This window comes from Bos javanicus, chromosome 3, assembly GCF_032452875.1.
Source record: "Bos javanicus breed banteng chromosome 3, ARS-OSU_banteng_1.0, whole genome shotgun sequence".
NCBI lineage: Eukaryota > Metazoa > Chordata > Mammalia > Artiodactyla > Bovidae > Bos > Bos javanicus.
Window position 1 is genome coordinate 45763 of NC_083870.1, and position 14230 is coordinate 59992.

Sequence of the window (14230 nt, forward strand, 5' to 3'; positions counted from 1 at the left end):
CAGTCCGTGGGGTCGCTAAGAGCCGGGCACGACTGAGAGACTTTACTTTCACTTTTCACTTTCATGGATTGGAGAAGGAAATGGCAACCCACTCTAGTGTTCTTGCCTGGAGAATCCGAGGGACAGGGGAGCCTAGTGGGCTGCCCTCTATGGGGTCGCACAGAGTTGGACACGACTGAGGTGATTTAGCAGTAGCAGTAGCAGCTTCTTCTTTTTAGTCTAAAACTTAAGGAAAGAAATTTTCCAAGTTGGTTTTTCTGTTTTAACTCTGAAGTAGGCAAATCACTCAATTTTTGTTGCTACAATTTGTTTTGCTTTGCTTTGCTTTGTTGTTTGAAAGTGATATGTTTTCAATTTAAAGAATTGGAGAATTTTCAATGTTAAGGAAATTAGTTCAAGGTATGGAGAATATGCACTTCCCAGGTGGCACTAGTGGTAAAGAACCCACCTGCCAGTGCAAGAGAAGTAAAAGACTTGGGTTCAATCGCAGGGTCTGGAAGATCCCCTGGAGGACAGCATGGCAACCCTCTCCAGGATTCTTGCCTGGAGAATCCCATGGACAGAGGAGCCTTACGGGCCACAGTCCATGGGGTCTCAAAGAGTCGGACATGACTGAGTGACTTGGCATGCATGCATGGAGAATATACCAGGTATACTGGATAGCAAGATTTCCAGTACTTGACTCAGTCTCATTACTGTATATATGAAGGCATGTATAACTCTCCTGCTGCTAGGAAGGAAGGCAGAGAATAAAATTGCTCGATTTTCATTTGTTTTTTCCCTTAGGAAAATGTCAGAATGGTAGATCCTACTCACATAGAAACTGCCCTGTAGTACATGAGAGACCTTGGGGAAGTCTTTACTTGCCTTTCTTAATATGGATAAAGGAGTTATCTTTTTAGGGTTGAGCCAAATGAGAGTGATAACATATGATATTTCTGTGCATTCATACCTCTATATATACATCTTCACTTACATCTGCGTATATACACTACATGTGCAATTTGATATCTTTATTTTTTTAATTAAGCATATTTTTAAAAATGCAAAACCATAATTTTAAATAACATAATTTTCTACCCAAGATATGATACCCCATAGTTTTTTTTTAAAAGTTCTATTTTTTTACTGTTAACTTTCCCTATTCTAAACAATGTTACATTGTAGCTTTGGCAATAGTATTTTCTCAATTTTATCAAAATGTAATTAAATTATTTCTTTTAATAACTAACAAATAATAAGTCCACCTGCAATGTGGGAGACCTGAGTTTGATCCCTGGGTTGGGAAAATCTCCTGGAGAAAGGAATGGCTATCCACTCCTATATTCTTGCCTGGAGAATTCCATGTACAGAGGAGCCTGGCAGGCTACAGCCCATGGGGTCACAAAGAGTTGGACATGACGGGGAGACCCATTTTCACTGTCAAGAAAAAAAAATCTCATTAAAAGATCATATAGCTTTTATGGTTTTCAAGGCTAAGACTTGGGAAATATGTTACCAGTGGCTTTCCAGAAAAATGTATACCAGAGTTACATCTTTCTCAGTCCTTATTGACACTGACCACTACTATTGTAATTAATTAAATCCCTTTGTTAATTTGATATGTAAAAATGATGATGATCTTCAGCATATATTGAAATTCTCTTTTGTATATTCTGCACAATTCAAAACGTAACTGTCCTTATGAGCCACTATTTTCAAAGAGATAGGTCATACTCCCCAACAAGGGAATTGTACAAACCTACTGCAAATTTATGTGACTGATAACTGAATAGAACAATTAGTTTGGATTATATAGGATCATAAAAGCTGTCACCCTACTTTGGCAGACTTACAACATTTCCCAAAGAAAGAGTCGATCTCCATCAGGCTCTAAATTAGATCACTGATTATGTTTCAAGGTCCAACAGAATACCTAACTGAATTCATCAGCTCGATTTATTGATAGATTAACGTGTGGAATTACATTGATTTCTGCTCATAATTGAATTTTAATATTTTAGTCAGTGGGATCCACTGGGATATTGAACATATTGAATTATTTGATGATTGCATTTTAAAGAGTGTTCAGTAAAAATAAAAATAAAGCCAAAAAAAGAGAAGACAGTGTTTGATGCCTATAATTTTCTGAAGTTAATATAAACATATTTTCTCCCTTATTCTTTTTTTTTTTTTTTTCAGAAGAAACACAAAATTTGTCATTTGGTTTCCCAGACCTGACATATGGTAGAAAGCACTCCTGTGGGAGAGTCCACTGTCACTGAGTCATCAGAAGCTCCTGAACTCAAAGTCTTTCTCTTCCTGCTCTTTCTCCTCAAAGATGCTGTCACACCTTTGGCCTGAGCATCACTGCACCAATTTAAGGCTATACCAGTTTATTCCACCATTCTAGTATAGCCTGTTAATTGTTTGATAAATTGCTTTGAGCAAGTTAAATAAAATTAGATAGCAAATACATAATACAATTTTACATATAATAACATACCATTTTGTGAGCCACAATATAATAATATGTTTCCCTTAGACATTCTTAACGTGTAGAAAAACATATGACATCACTTAATTTTGTGTTTAAACAATTTCTCAGTAGAACTGTAATTATGCAGGTACATATTCCCACTGGGAATTGGGTATCAGTGTGTGTTCCTGGGATCTGATGTGAGATCAGAAAACTAGTCTCAAAAGCCTCAGAGAAATATAAAAGGTCTTGAATTATCCTAGGGAACAGCAGTCTTCCTGAGGGAAGCACAAATTTCTTCTACAAACACAGAAGGCCATTCAAATCAGATAATTAAAAAATGTTACAGTAGGTCAATTTTTCTCTTTTAAGTATCAAAATTGACTTTTCCTGTGAAAAATGAACCACTGCTGACACAGTATAGAGAGAAGGTGAATGAAAAAGATAGTGATCTTACCTTAATCCCAGGATATTAGAACTTGATGGGATTTTAAGTTCTTTTAAGTTCATAGTCATTTATTCTACATGTAGAAACTGATACTTTGATAATAAATATTCCCCAAGTAACACAAGTTTTAAATGATCAAGATACGTCTAACAAAAACAATAGCAGCAAAAAGGCCCAAACATTTGACACATGATATTAAATCAATTCTCACTATATTGGACTCTGATTAAGAATCTAAATGTTAACACTGTTCTAATCACCTATTATTTCTTTTTAAAGCATGTACATATCCATTAAGGCTGACTCAATCTATTTATTATATTATCCATCTTCTCTTACAGTATTGCATTGATGCCATCAATTATCAACACCCAAGTAACAGTACTGGGGTGGGGTTGCTGCTGCTGCTGCTGCTAAGTTGCTTCAGTCGTGTCCGACTCTGTGCGACCCCATAGACGGCAGCCCACCAGGCTCCCCCATCCCTGGGATTCTCCAGGCAAGAACACTGGAGTGGGTTGCCATTTTCCTTCTCCAATGCATGAAAGTGAAAAGTGAAAGTGAAGTCGCTCAGTCGTGTCCGACTCTTAGCGACCCCATGGACTGCAACCCACCAGGCTCCTCCATCCATGGGATTTTCAAGGCAAGAGTACTGGAGTGGGGTGCCATGGGGTGGGGTTAGAGGAATGTTTTTAAGGGAGTAGGAAAAAACAAAAGTAGTGACTAGTATCAATAAAGAGAAATTCCTGCAAGAATAGATGATTTTGCTAAACTCTTCCAAAATCCTGTTTTCATGCTCACCTGCCAAGTACATAGAAACATAGTAGTTGGCTCCTAAATGGTGTCTGTTTTTTATTTCCTGTATTATTTTCCTTTTCCATTTGTTCTATTTAGCTTTTATATTTCTTTTTTGAATCTTGAAATTTTCTTTCAGACTTGAAGTGTGTAATAAACTTGAAATATTATTACACTTAATGTTCTCTATATAAATTGTTCTCTTCAGGTCCTGCACATCTGTGAATAGAAATATGAGGTTTGGCAGATAAACACCTCAGCAAAGAAGTGTTTGTTTCTCATGGTCAAAGCCTCAAACTTATTTAAACATTGTCCCTAAAGACAAGTCTCTTTATTTGATGTCTTCCCCTACAATGCAGGAGACCCCAAGTTGATCCCTGGTTCAGGAAGATCCCCTGGAGAAGAAAATGGCAACCCACTCCAGTACTCTTGCCTGGAGAATCCTATGGACGGAGGAGCCTTGGTAGGCTACGGTCCATAGGGTCTCAAAGAGTCAGACACCACTTCACTTTCACTTTCACTTTCACCTTTGAATAGTCATTTTTCATTATTACAAAAGAAAGAATAGCTCAGAAAAGATATAATTGTATCTTTTTCTTGCCTTCAGAGAGAGGCAATTGCTCCACTCCTTAATCAATAGACAATCTTGTCTCTATGTTTGCAGAACAAAGCAGATGGGCTATCATTCAAGGAGAGTTAATATTTTCTAAGGAGGAAGCCATCTGTATTTCATAAAAGTATAATTCCAATGAATTAACTAGTAGATCAGTGATGCTTTCCTTCTTTGCTTAACCCTTTGCTTAGAGGAAAAAGGAATCCTGATTGATAATAAAATAATATGTATTAATTTCTCAAGAAGTTCAAACTTGTCTCAATAGCTTAATAATATTAGCTTCCAAGGTGGCGCAGTGGTATAGCATCCACCTGTCAATGCAGGGGGCAGAAGAAATTTGAGTTTGATCCCTGGGTTGGGAAGATCCCCTGGAGGAGGAAATGGCAGCCCAAGCCAGCATTATTGCCTGGAAAATTCCATGGACAGAGGAGCTTCATGGGCTACAATCCATGGGGTTGCAAAGAGGTGGACACACTAAACACACACACATCACACATTGAATATTTGCTGTGTGAAAAACACTATTGAAAATACACATATTAGCTCATTTAATCCTCATCATTGTCTACCCTGTAGACAAGTGTCACTATAATATGTAATTTACATATCAGAAAATGAAATCATATAGTTGTTGAAATGTTGCTGAAGTCATACAAATATGAGGTGAAAGAGCCAGACACACGGGATTTATCATCCATGCGTTCAACCACCACAGCACATCTTCTCTGATATTGTGTCAAAAGATGTAAACCTGTTGGAGCACAAACTCTAAATCAAGATTTATGCTAGCTTTAAGCTAATATCCATATATCCAATTCAGCACATTGAGTTTTGGGGAATAACTGTCTTGGTTAGGCTAATCTTTTAAGTACCACTGTCTCTAACATTTCCATTTCTGGGGAGGTCGTATTTATTGAAGAGTGCCCAGTGATCCAGAATGTCCAAACTCTGGCCCTGACTCTTTGATTGCAAAGTTATGCAATCCTGGATTGTTAACTGGGTTGAAATCATCAGTTCCTCTTCAGTAGAGGTGGCCAACATATTTTAAAGAGCTGTGAGAATTAAGTTAGATGAGAAAGCACTTTGAAAATTATAAGATGGCAATGTATCCATGCCAGATTTTCACATTTACTCTAATTTATATCTTTCATCTCCTGCATTGGCAGACAGATTCTTTACTACTCAAGTGACCTGGGAAGCTGTTAATTTAGCTAACAGAACAAATGTAGAAAAATAGACATTAAGTAATCCAGAATCTGCAATCATAATTGTATACATAGTTGATTTGATTTTCTATACCCAAAGAATAGCTTGGTAAATAGTTGCATTATGCCTATTAATTCTAAATGTACGAAAAGTTTCAAAAGACATTCAGTTTTATTAAAAATCTGGAACAAATTGAGAAAAAACAGGAGGATAAGATTTTGGTAATGTGGTTAGATCATAATCTGAGATAGAGTATATAAAATGAAAATGAAAATATATTCAAATCAGACATTATGCAAATGCTGAACTTGTAGGAGCTGTGTGTGATGTGCGTTGTTAAGGAAGAATTATATATGTATGATATATATATATATATACACATTATATATGACATAAAATGTATATATATGTATGTCTATATATAGATATATGTATATATGGGCTTCCCTGGTGGCTCAGCTGATAAAGAATCCACCTATAATACAGGACATCTGGGTTCAATCCCTGGGTTGGGAAGATCCCCTGGAGAAGGGAAAGGCTACCCACTGCAGTATTCTGGCCTGGAGAATTCCATGGATTTTATAGTCCGTGGGGTCACAAAGAGTCAGACATGACTGAGCGACTTTCACTTTCACTATATATGTACATATGAACTTTGTACTTATATAAAATGTGCACATGTAAAAGATTTTACTTATTTCATTCATTAAGATGCTATAAATGTTACAAAAGATAATTCAAAGAATCACAATATTATAAATCAGGAATTCACAAATAAACTGATAATAGATACAAAACTGCCTTTCCACTACAGAGCAAATCAGTTGTCTCTGGAAAACAATGTACCTGTCTATAAACAAGTATCATGTGTGTTTCTCTGGGCTATTTACAATTTACAGAGCTGTAGACTAGTGCAATGGCAAGAGAATGCAGACATCATTAAGAGAAGGGGGTAGGTGACCCTTTTTAAACATCTGTTACAATTTATCATTAAACATTGAAATATTCCTGAATACTCATTATATTGCCTGGATTAATTCAGTAATTGTCCAAGCATGAAAATTTCTCTAGTTAGATTCCATAGCTTGGCTTATACTCTAAAAAATAAAAAATGGATGTACTACCTACTATTAATATGTTGCCAGCTTTAGAACGGTGAATCAATGAGATGCTAAAGATATTTAACTGTAGAAGAAAATCATTTAACATATAATTTGATGAGACAGGCACTGTCATTTTCATACTAATGATGATGAAACTTAAACTTAGTGATTACTTGGCCTGACTAAAGAATTGTAACTGCTGAGCATTAGAGTTAGGATTCAGTTACTAATTCTGTTACTGATTCAGTAACTAATTCTGAATATTTTCTCTTTCTATTTTACAAGCAACTCTTAGAAGTTCCTTTTTTCCTCAGAGGCAAAATGCTTCTCAATGTATGAGAGATAAAGTACTTTGACTCCTCTAACTAGGCAAGGTTTTGACTGAAATAGAAATACTTTAACTTGTTGTGCAAGTAAAAAAATACTGCAAAGTGGAACAGAAGTGAGTTACTCAGAGTGTGCTATATGCAATGTGATTAACCATGATCATTCACATTGGTGAAAGATGAGAGAGTAAATGAAAGTAAGAGGTTCAGAGGTTAGAGTTCACCCACTGGTTGATGCTGTGTCATTTAATGTGGAAAATGATAGCTTTAAGAAATAGAAGTGGTAAGTTGTCAGTTCAACTGGAAATATGTACATTTTTGGTGCTTACTGTTCATATGCCTAGGGGTTACCAGGATGCCCGTGGATTTAGAATTAATGTTCTAATTACTTTAGCCATTTTCATATTTATTTTTTCTCTGACTCTTCAGGTTATTATAAACATCAGTACCCTGTCAAAATTCCAACCTCCACAAACCCTGCAGAGAATGCAGGTGGAGAACAGCTCTGTGAAGACACAGTTCTTTCTCTTGGGAGTCAGTGACCACCCAGAACTGCAGAGTGCTCTTTCTGCTGTGTTTTTGTCCATCTACTCTGTTACCCTGTTGCGCAACCTTGGGATGGTTTTATTAATCACAGCCAGTCCCCCTTTGCACACCCCTATGTACTTTTTTCTCCGCATCTTGTCTTTCGTAGACGCCTGCTACTCTTCAGTCATTGCCCCCAAGTTACTTGTGGGCTTAATTTCTGATAAGAAGACCATTTCTTACAATGGCTGTGCTGCACAGTTATATTTCTTCTGCTATTTGGAGGACATAGAGTCTTTTCTCTTGACTGTCATGGCTTATGACCAGCACATAGCCATCTGTAACCCCTGCTTTACACCATTATTATGTCCAAGAGGATTTGTTGCCAGCTTGCAATTGGAGCATTTCTGGGAGGCACCATGACTTCAATCGTCCACACCACAAATATATTTCACCTGTCTTTCTGCTCCAGTGAAATTAACCATTTCTTTTGTGACACCTCCCCTCTCTTCTCTCTGTCCTGCACTGACACTTACATCCATGACATTGTACTGGTGGTCTTTGCTAGTTTAGTGGAAGCCCTCTGCCTTCTAATAGTTCTCCTCTCTTATATCCTCATCTTAGCACCCATTCTTAAAACAGGTTCTGCAGAGGGAAGAAGAAAAGGATTTTCCACTTGTGCTTCCCATCTGACCGTGGTCTCTATCTACCATGGTACCCTGATCTTCATTTATTTGTGCCCTGGCACTGTCCATTCAATGGCTATTGATAAAGTGACCTCTGTGTTCTATACATTGATTGTACCTATGTTAAATCCCTTAATTTACAGCCTTAGGAACAAATATGTAAAAAATGCCTTGAGGAAAATGATTAGCAGAAAATTTCTTTCTTAAGAAAGGATAAGGGGAGGAGCCAAGATGGCGGAGGAGTAGGACAGGGAGAACACCTTCTCCCCCACAAATTCATCAAAAGAGCGTTTAAACGTCGAGTAAATTCCACAAAACAACTACTGAATGCCGGCAGAGGACATCAGGCACCCAGAAAAGCAACCCAACTCTTCGAAAGGAGGTAGGGAAAAAATATAAAAGACAAAAAAAAGAGACAAAAGAGGGAAGGATGGAGCTCCGTCCCAGGAAGGGAGTCTTAAAAAGAGAGAAGTTTCCAAACACCAAGAAACCTTCTCACTGCCGAATCTGTGCCGAGCTTTGGAAGCACAGAGGGCAACGTAACAGGGAGAAAAAATAAATCAACAATTAAAACTCGCAGATTGCGAGCCCTAAGGTAACTCCCCCAGCGGAGAAGCAGAGCAGACGCCTGCACACGCCATTAGCAAGTGGGGGCTGGGCAGGGAGGCGCGGTGCGGGCTGCATCGCTCAGAGTAAGAATCTGGCCTGAATACCCTGAGCACTATCTGAGTGAAATAATTTGGGCTAGCAAACCAGACTGTGGGATATCTACCACGCGAAAAGCCAGCCCCAACCTAAGACACCGACAGGCCCGCGCACGGAACAAAGGACTGAACAGAGATAGCCGGCTGCAGACCTTCCCCCTCCCGTGACAGGTAGCCAGAGCCAGAAGGGGGCAATCGCAGCCCCAGAGAGACATTATCTATAAAACTGTAAGCAGGCTTCTTTGCTAACTAAAACTTCTTGGGGGTCTGGACAGTCAACATTTGCCTGAGAAGGTGTGCCAGTTTTACACCCAGATAACCGAGTGATGGGGAGGCGATAAGTCGCAGCATTGGCACTCGCCAAACACCTCATCACCTGAGCTGCTCGGACCTGGGAAGAGCACAAAACACAGGCCCAACTGAGTCTGCGCCTCTGAGGACTACCCGAGTGCCTGAACCTGAGCGGCTTGGACCTGGGAGGTGCATGCAGCCCAGGGCCGGCCTCAGATTGTTCCCGGCGGAACAACCTAGAGCCCGAGCAGTGTGGGCAGAGAGGCTACACGCGCCATGAGCGGGGGCAGACCCAGTGTGGCTGAGGCACTGCGAGCGTACGCCAGTGTTATTTGTTTGCAGCATCCCTTCCTAGCTCCCCACAGCGCGACTGAACAAGTGAGCCTAAAAAAAAAAAAAAGTTTCCCCCACCGTCCCCTTTGTGTCAGGGCAGTAACCAGACACTGAAGAGACCAGCAAACAGAAGTTATAACAGAGGGAAACGCCTTGGAAGCTACAGGCAATAGATTAAAACCCCGTGGTTATACGGACTACATAGGAAGGGGCCTATAGATCTTGAGAAATATAAGTCAGACCAAGGAACTAGCCAAAAATGAACTGAACCCACAGTACTCACAACAAAACCAGAAAAAGTCCTAGATATATTTTTACTATTTTTACGATCATTCTTTCTTTCTTTCTTTTTTTTTTTTAATTTTTAGGAAAAAAAATTTTTTTAAGTCCTCTATTGTTCCTTTAATTTTCACTTTTATAACCTATTACTTTGAAAAAAAAAAAAAAAAGACCCTATTTTTTTCTTCTTCAGCAAACTTCATATATATATATATATTTTATAATTTTTTGGACCTTGTTTTTTTTTTCTTCTTCTTCTTCTTTTCTTCTTTTCTTTAACATTGTATTTTTGAAATTCCAAACTCTACTCTAGTTCTTTAATTTTAGCTTTTTGGTATATGTTATCAATCTTGTACCTATAGTTTTTTAAATAATTTCTGTGACTTTTCTTTTTATTATGTTTCTTTCTCTTCTTTTATATAACATTGTATATCTGAAATTCCAAACTCTACTCTAGATTTTTAATTTATGCTTTTTGGTATTTGATATTAATTTTGTACCTGTGTTTTCTTTATAATTTTTGTGACATTGTTTGTTTTTGTTTGTTTCATTGTTTTCTCTCTTTATGTCTCTTCTTCCTTTTTTTTAACATTGTATTTTTGAAATTCCAGACTCTACTCCAGATTTTTAATTTTTGCTTTTTGGTATTAGATATCAATTTTGTACCTGTATTTTCTTTATAATTTTCGCGACCTTGTTTGTTTTTCTTTGTTCGTTTTTTTCTCTCTTTCTTTTCCTTCTTCTTTTCTTTAACATCATATTTTTGAAATTCCAGACTCTACTCTAGATTTTTAATTTTTGCTTTTATGTATTTGTTACCAAATTTGTACCTTTAAGAACCCAATCCTCAGGACCCATTTTTCACTAGGGAGCGAGATTACTGTCTTGACTGCTCTCCCTCCCTCTGGACTCTCCTTTTTCTCCACCAGGTCGCCTGTGTCTCCTCCCTAACCCCTCTCTACTCTACCCAACTCTGTGAGTTTCTGTGTGTTCCAGACGGTGGAGAACACTTAGGGAACTGATTACTGGCTGGATCTGTCTCCCTCCTTTTCATTCCCCCTTTTATCCTTCTGGCCACCTCTGTCTCCTTGCTCCTTCTTCTCTTCTCTGTATAACTCCGTGAACATCTCTGAGTGGTCCAGTTGTGGAGTGCACATAAGGAAGTGACTACTGGCTACCCCACTCTCTCCACTATTGATTCCACCTCATCTCAATTGGGTCACCTCTAACTCCCACCTCCCTCTTCTCTTCTCCATGTAATGCTGTGAACCTCTCTGAGTGACCCTCACAGTAGAGAAAATTTTCATCTTTAACGTAGATGTTTTATCAAAGGTGCTGTATAGAAGGAGAAGTTTTGAAACTACTGTAAAAATAAGACCAATAACTGGAAGCAGAAGGCTTAAGTCCAAACCCTGACTCCAGGGAACTCCTGACTCCAAGGAACATTAATAGACAGGAGCTCATCAAACGCCTCCATACCGACACTGAAACCAAGCACCAAACAAGGGCCAACAAGTTCCAGGGCAAGACATACCAGGCAAATTCTCCAGCAACAAAGGAGCACAGCCCTGTGCTTCAAGATACAAGCTGCCCAAAGTCACCCCAAAAACATAGACATCTCATAACTCATTACTCCCACCAGACACCGACACAAGCTTCCCTAACCAGGAAACCTTGACAAGCCACCTGTACAAACCCACACACAGCGAAGAAAAGCCACAATAAAGAGAACTCCACAAACTGCCAGAATACAGAAAGGACACCCCAAACTCAGCAATTTAAACAAGATGAAGAGACAGAGGAATACTCAGCAGATAAAGGAACAGGATAAATGCCCACCAAACCAAAGAGGAAGAGATAGGGAATCTACCTGATAAAGAATTCCGAATAATGATAGTGAAATTGATCCAAAATCTTGAAACTAAAATGGAATCACAGATAAATAGCCTGGAGACAAGGATTGAGAAGATGCAAGAAAGGTTTAACAAGGACCTAGAAGAAATAAAAAAGAGTCAATATATAATGAATAATGCAATAAATGAAATTAAAAACACTCTGGAGGCAACAAATAGTAGAATAACAGAGGCAGAAGATAGGATTAGTGAATTAGAAGATAGAATGGTAGAAATAAATGAATCAGAGAGGATAAAAGAAAAACGAATTAAAAGAAATGAGGACAATCTCAGAGACCTCCAGGACAACATTAAACGCTACAACATTCGAATCATAGGGGTTCCAGAAGAAGAAGACAAAAAGAAAGACCATGAGAGAATACTTGAGGAGATAATAGTGGAAAACTTCCCTAAAATGGGGAAGGAAATAATCACCCAAGTCCAAGAAACCCAGAAAGTCCCAAACAGGATAAACCCAAGGCAAAACACCCCAAGAAACATATTAATCAAATTAACAAAGATCAAACACAACGAACAAATATTAAAAGTAGCAAGGGAAAAACAACAAATAACACACAAGGGAATTCCCATAAGGATAACAGCTGATCTTTCAATAGAAACTCTTCAAGCCAGGAGGGAATGGCAAGACATACTTAAAATGATGAAAGAAAATAACCTACACCCCAGATTATTGTACCCAGGAAGGATTTCATTCAAGTATGAAGGAGAAATCAAAAGCTTTTCAGACAAGCAAAAGCTGAGAGAATTCTGCACCACCAAACCAGCTCTCCAACAAATACTAAAGGATATTCTCTGGAAAGGAAACACAAAAAGGGTGTATAAATTCGAACCCAAAACAATAAAATAAATGGCAACGGGATCATACTTATCAGTAATTACCTTAAACGTAAATGGGTTGAATGCCCCAACCAAAAGACAAAGACTGGCTGAATGGATACAAAAACAAGACCCCTACATATGTTGTCTACAAGAGACCCACCTCAAAACAGAGGACACATACAGACAGAAAATGAAGGGCTGGAAAAAGATTTTCCATGCAAATAGGGACCAAAAGAAAGCAGGAGTAGCAATACTCATATCAGATAAAATAGACTTTAAAACAAAGGCGGTGAAAAGAGACAAAGAAGGTCACTACATAATGATCAAAGGATCAATCCAAGAAGAAGATATAACAATTATAAATATATATGTACCCAACACGGGAGCACCGCAATATGTAAGACAAATGCTAACAAGTATGAAAGGAGAAATTAACAATAACACAATAATAGTGGGAGATTTTAATACCCCACTCACACCTATGGATAGATCAACTAAACAGAAAATTAACAAGAAAACACAAACCTTAAATGATACAATAGACCAGTTAGACCTAATTGATATCTATAGGACATTTCATCCCAAAACAATGAATTTCACCTTTTTCTCAAGCACACATGGAACCTTCTCCAGGATAGATCACATCCTGGGCCATAAAGCTAGCCTTGGTAAATTCAAAAAAAATTGAAATCATTCCAAGCATCTTTTCTGACCACAATGCAGTAAGATTAGATCTCAATTACAGGAGAAAAACTATTAAAAACTCCAACATATGGAGGCTGAACAACATGCTGCTGAATAACCAACAAATCACCGAAGAAATCAAAAAAGAAATCAAAATTTGCATAGAAACTAATGAAAATGAAAACACAACAACCCAAAACCTGTGGGACACGGTAAAAGCAGTCCTAAGGGGAAAGTTCATAGCAATACAGGCACACCTCAAGAAATAAGAAAAAAGTCAAATAAATAACCTAACTCTACACCTAAAGCAACTAGAAAAGGAAGAAATGAAGAACCCCAGGATTAGTAGAAGGAAAGAAATCTTAAAAATTAGAGCAGAAATAAATGCAAAAGAAACAAAAGAGACCATAGCAAAAATCAACAAAACTGAAAGCTGGTTCTTTGAAAGGATAAATAAAATTGACAAACCATTAGCCAGACTCATCAAGAAACAAAGGGAGAAAAATCAAATCAATAAAATTAGAAACGAAAATGGAGAGATCACAACAGACAACACAGAAATACAAAGAATCAAAAGAGACTACTATCAGCAATCATATGCCAATAAAATGGACAACGTGGAAGAAATGGACAAATTCTTAGAAAAGTACAACTTTCCAAAACTGGACCAGGAAGAAATAGAAAATCTTAACAGACCCATCACAAGCACGGAAATTGAAACTGTAATCAAAAATCTTCCAGCAAACAAAAGCCCCGGTCCAGATGGCTTCACAGCTGAATTCTACCAAAAATTTAGAGAAGAGCTAACACCTATCCTGCTCAAACTCTTCCAGAAAATTGCAGAGGAAGGTAAACTTCCAAACTCATTCTATGAGGCCACCATCACCCTAATACCAAAACCTGACAAAGATCCCACAAAAAAAGAAAACTACAGGCCAATATCACTGATTACCATAGATGCAAAAATCCTTAACAAAATTCTAGCAATCAGAATCCAACAACACATTAAAAAGATCATACACCATGACCAAGTGGGCTTTATCCCAGGGA

General features: G+C 38.0%; 1 pseudogene; it reads left to right on the top strand.

Annotated features, from left to right (window-relative positions):
• The first annotated feature begins 300 nt into the window (after positions 1 to 300).
• LOC133236919 (olfactory receptor 5J3-like) lies at positions 301 to 12663 on the top strand (annotated as a pseudogene).
• The last annotated feature ends 1567 nt before the right edge of the window (positions 12664 to 14230 follow it).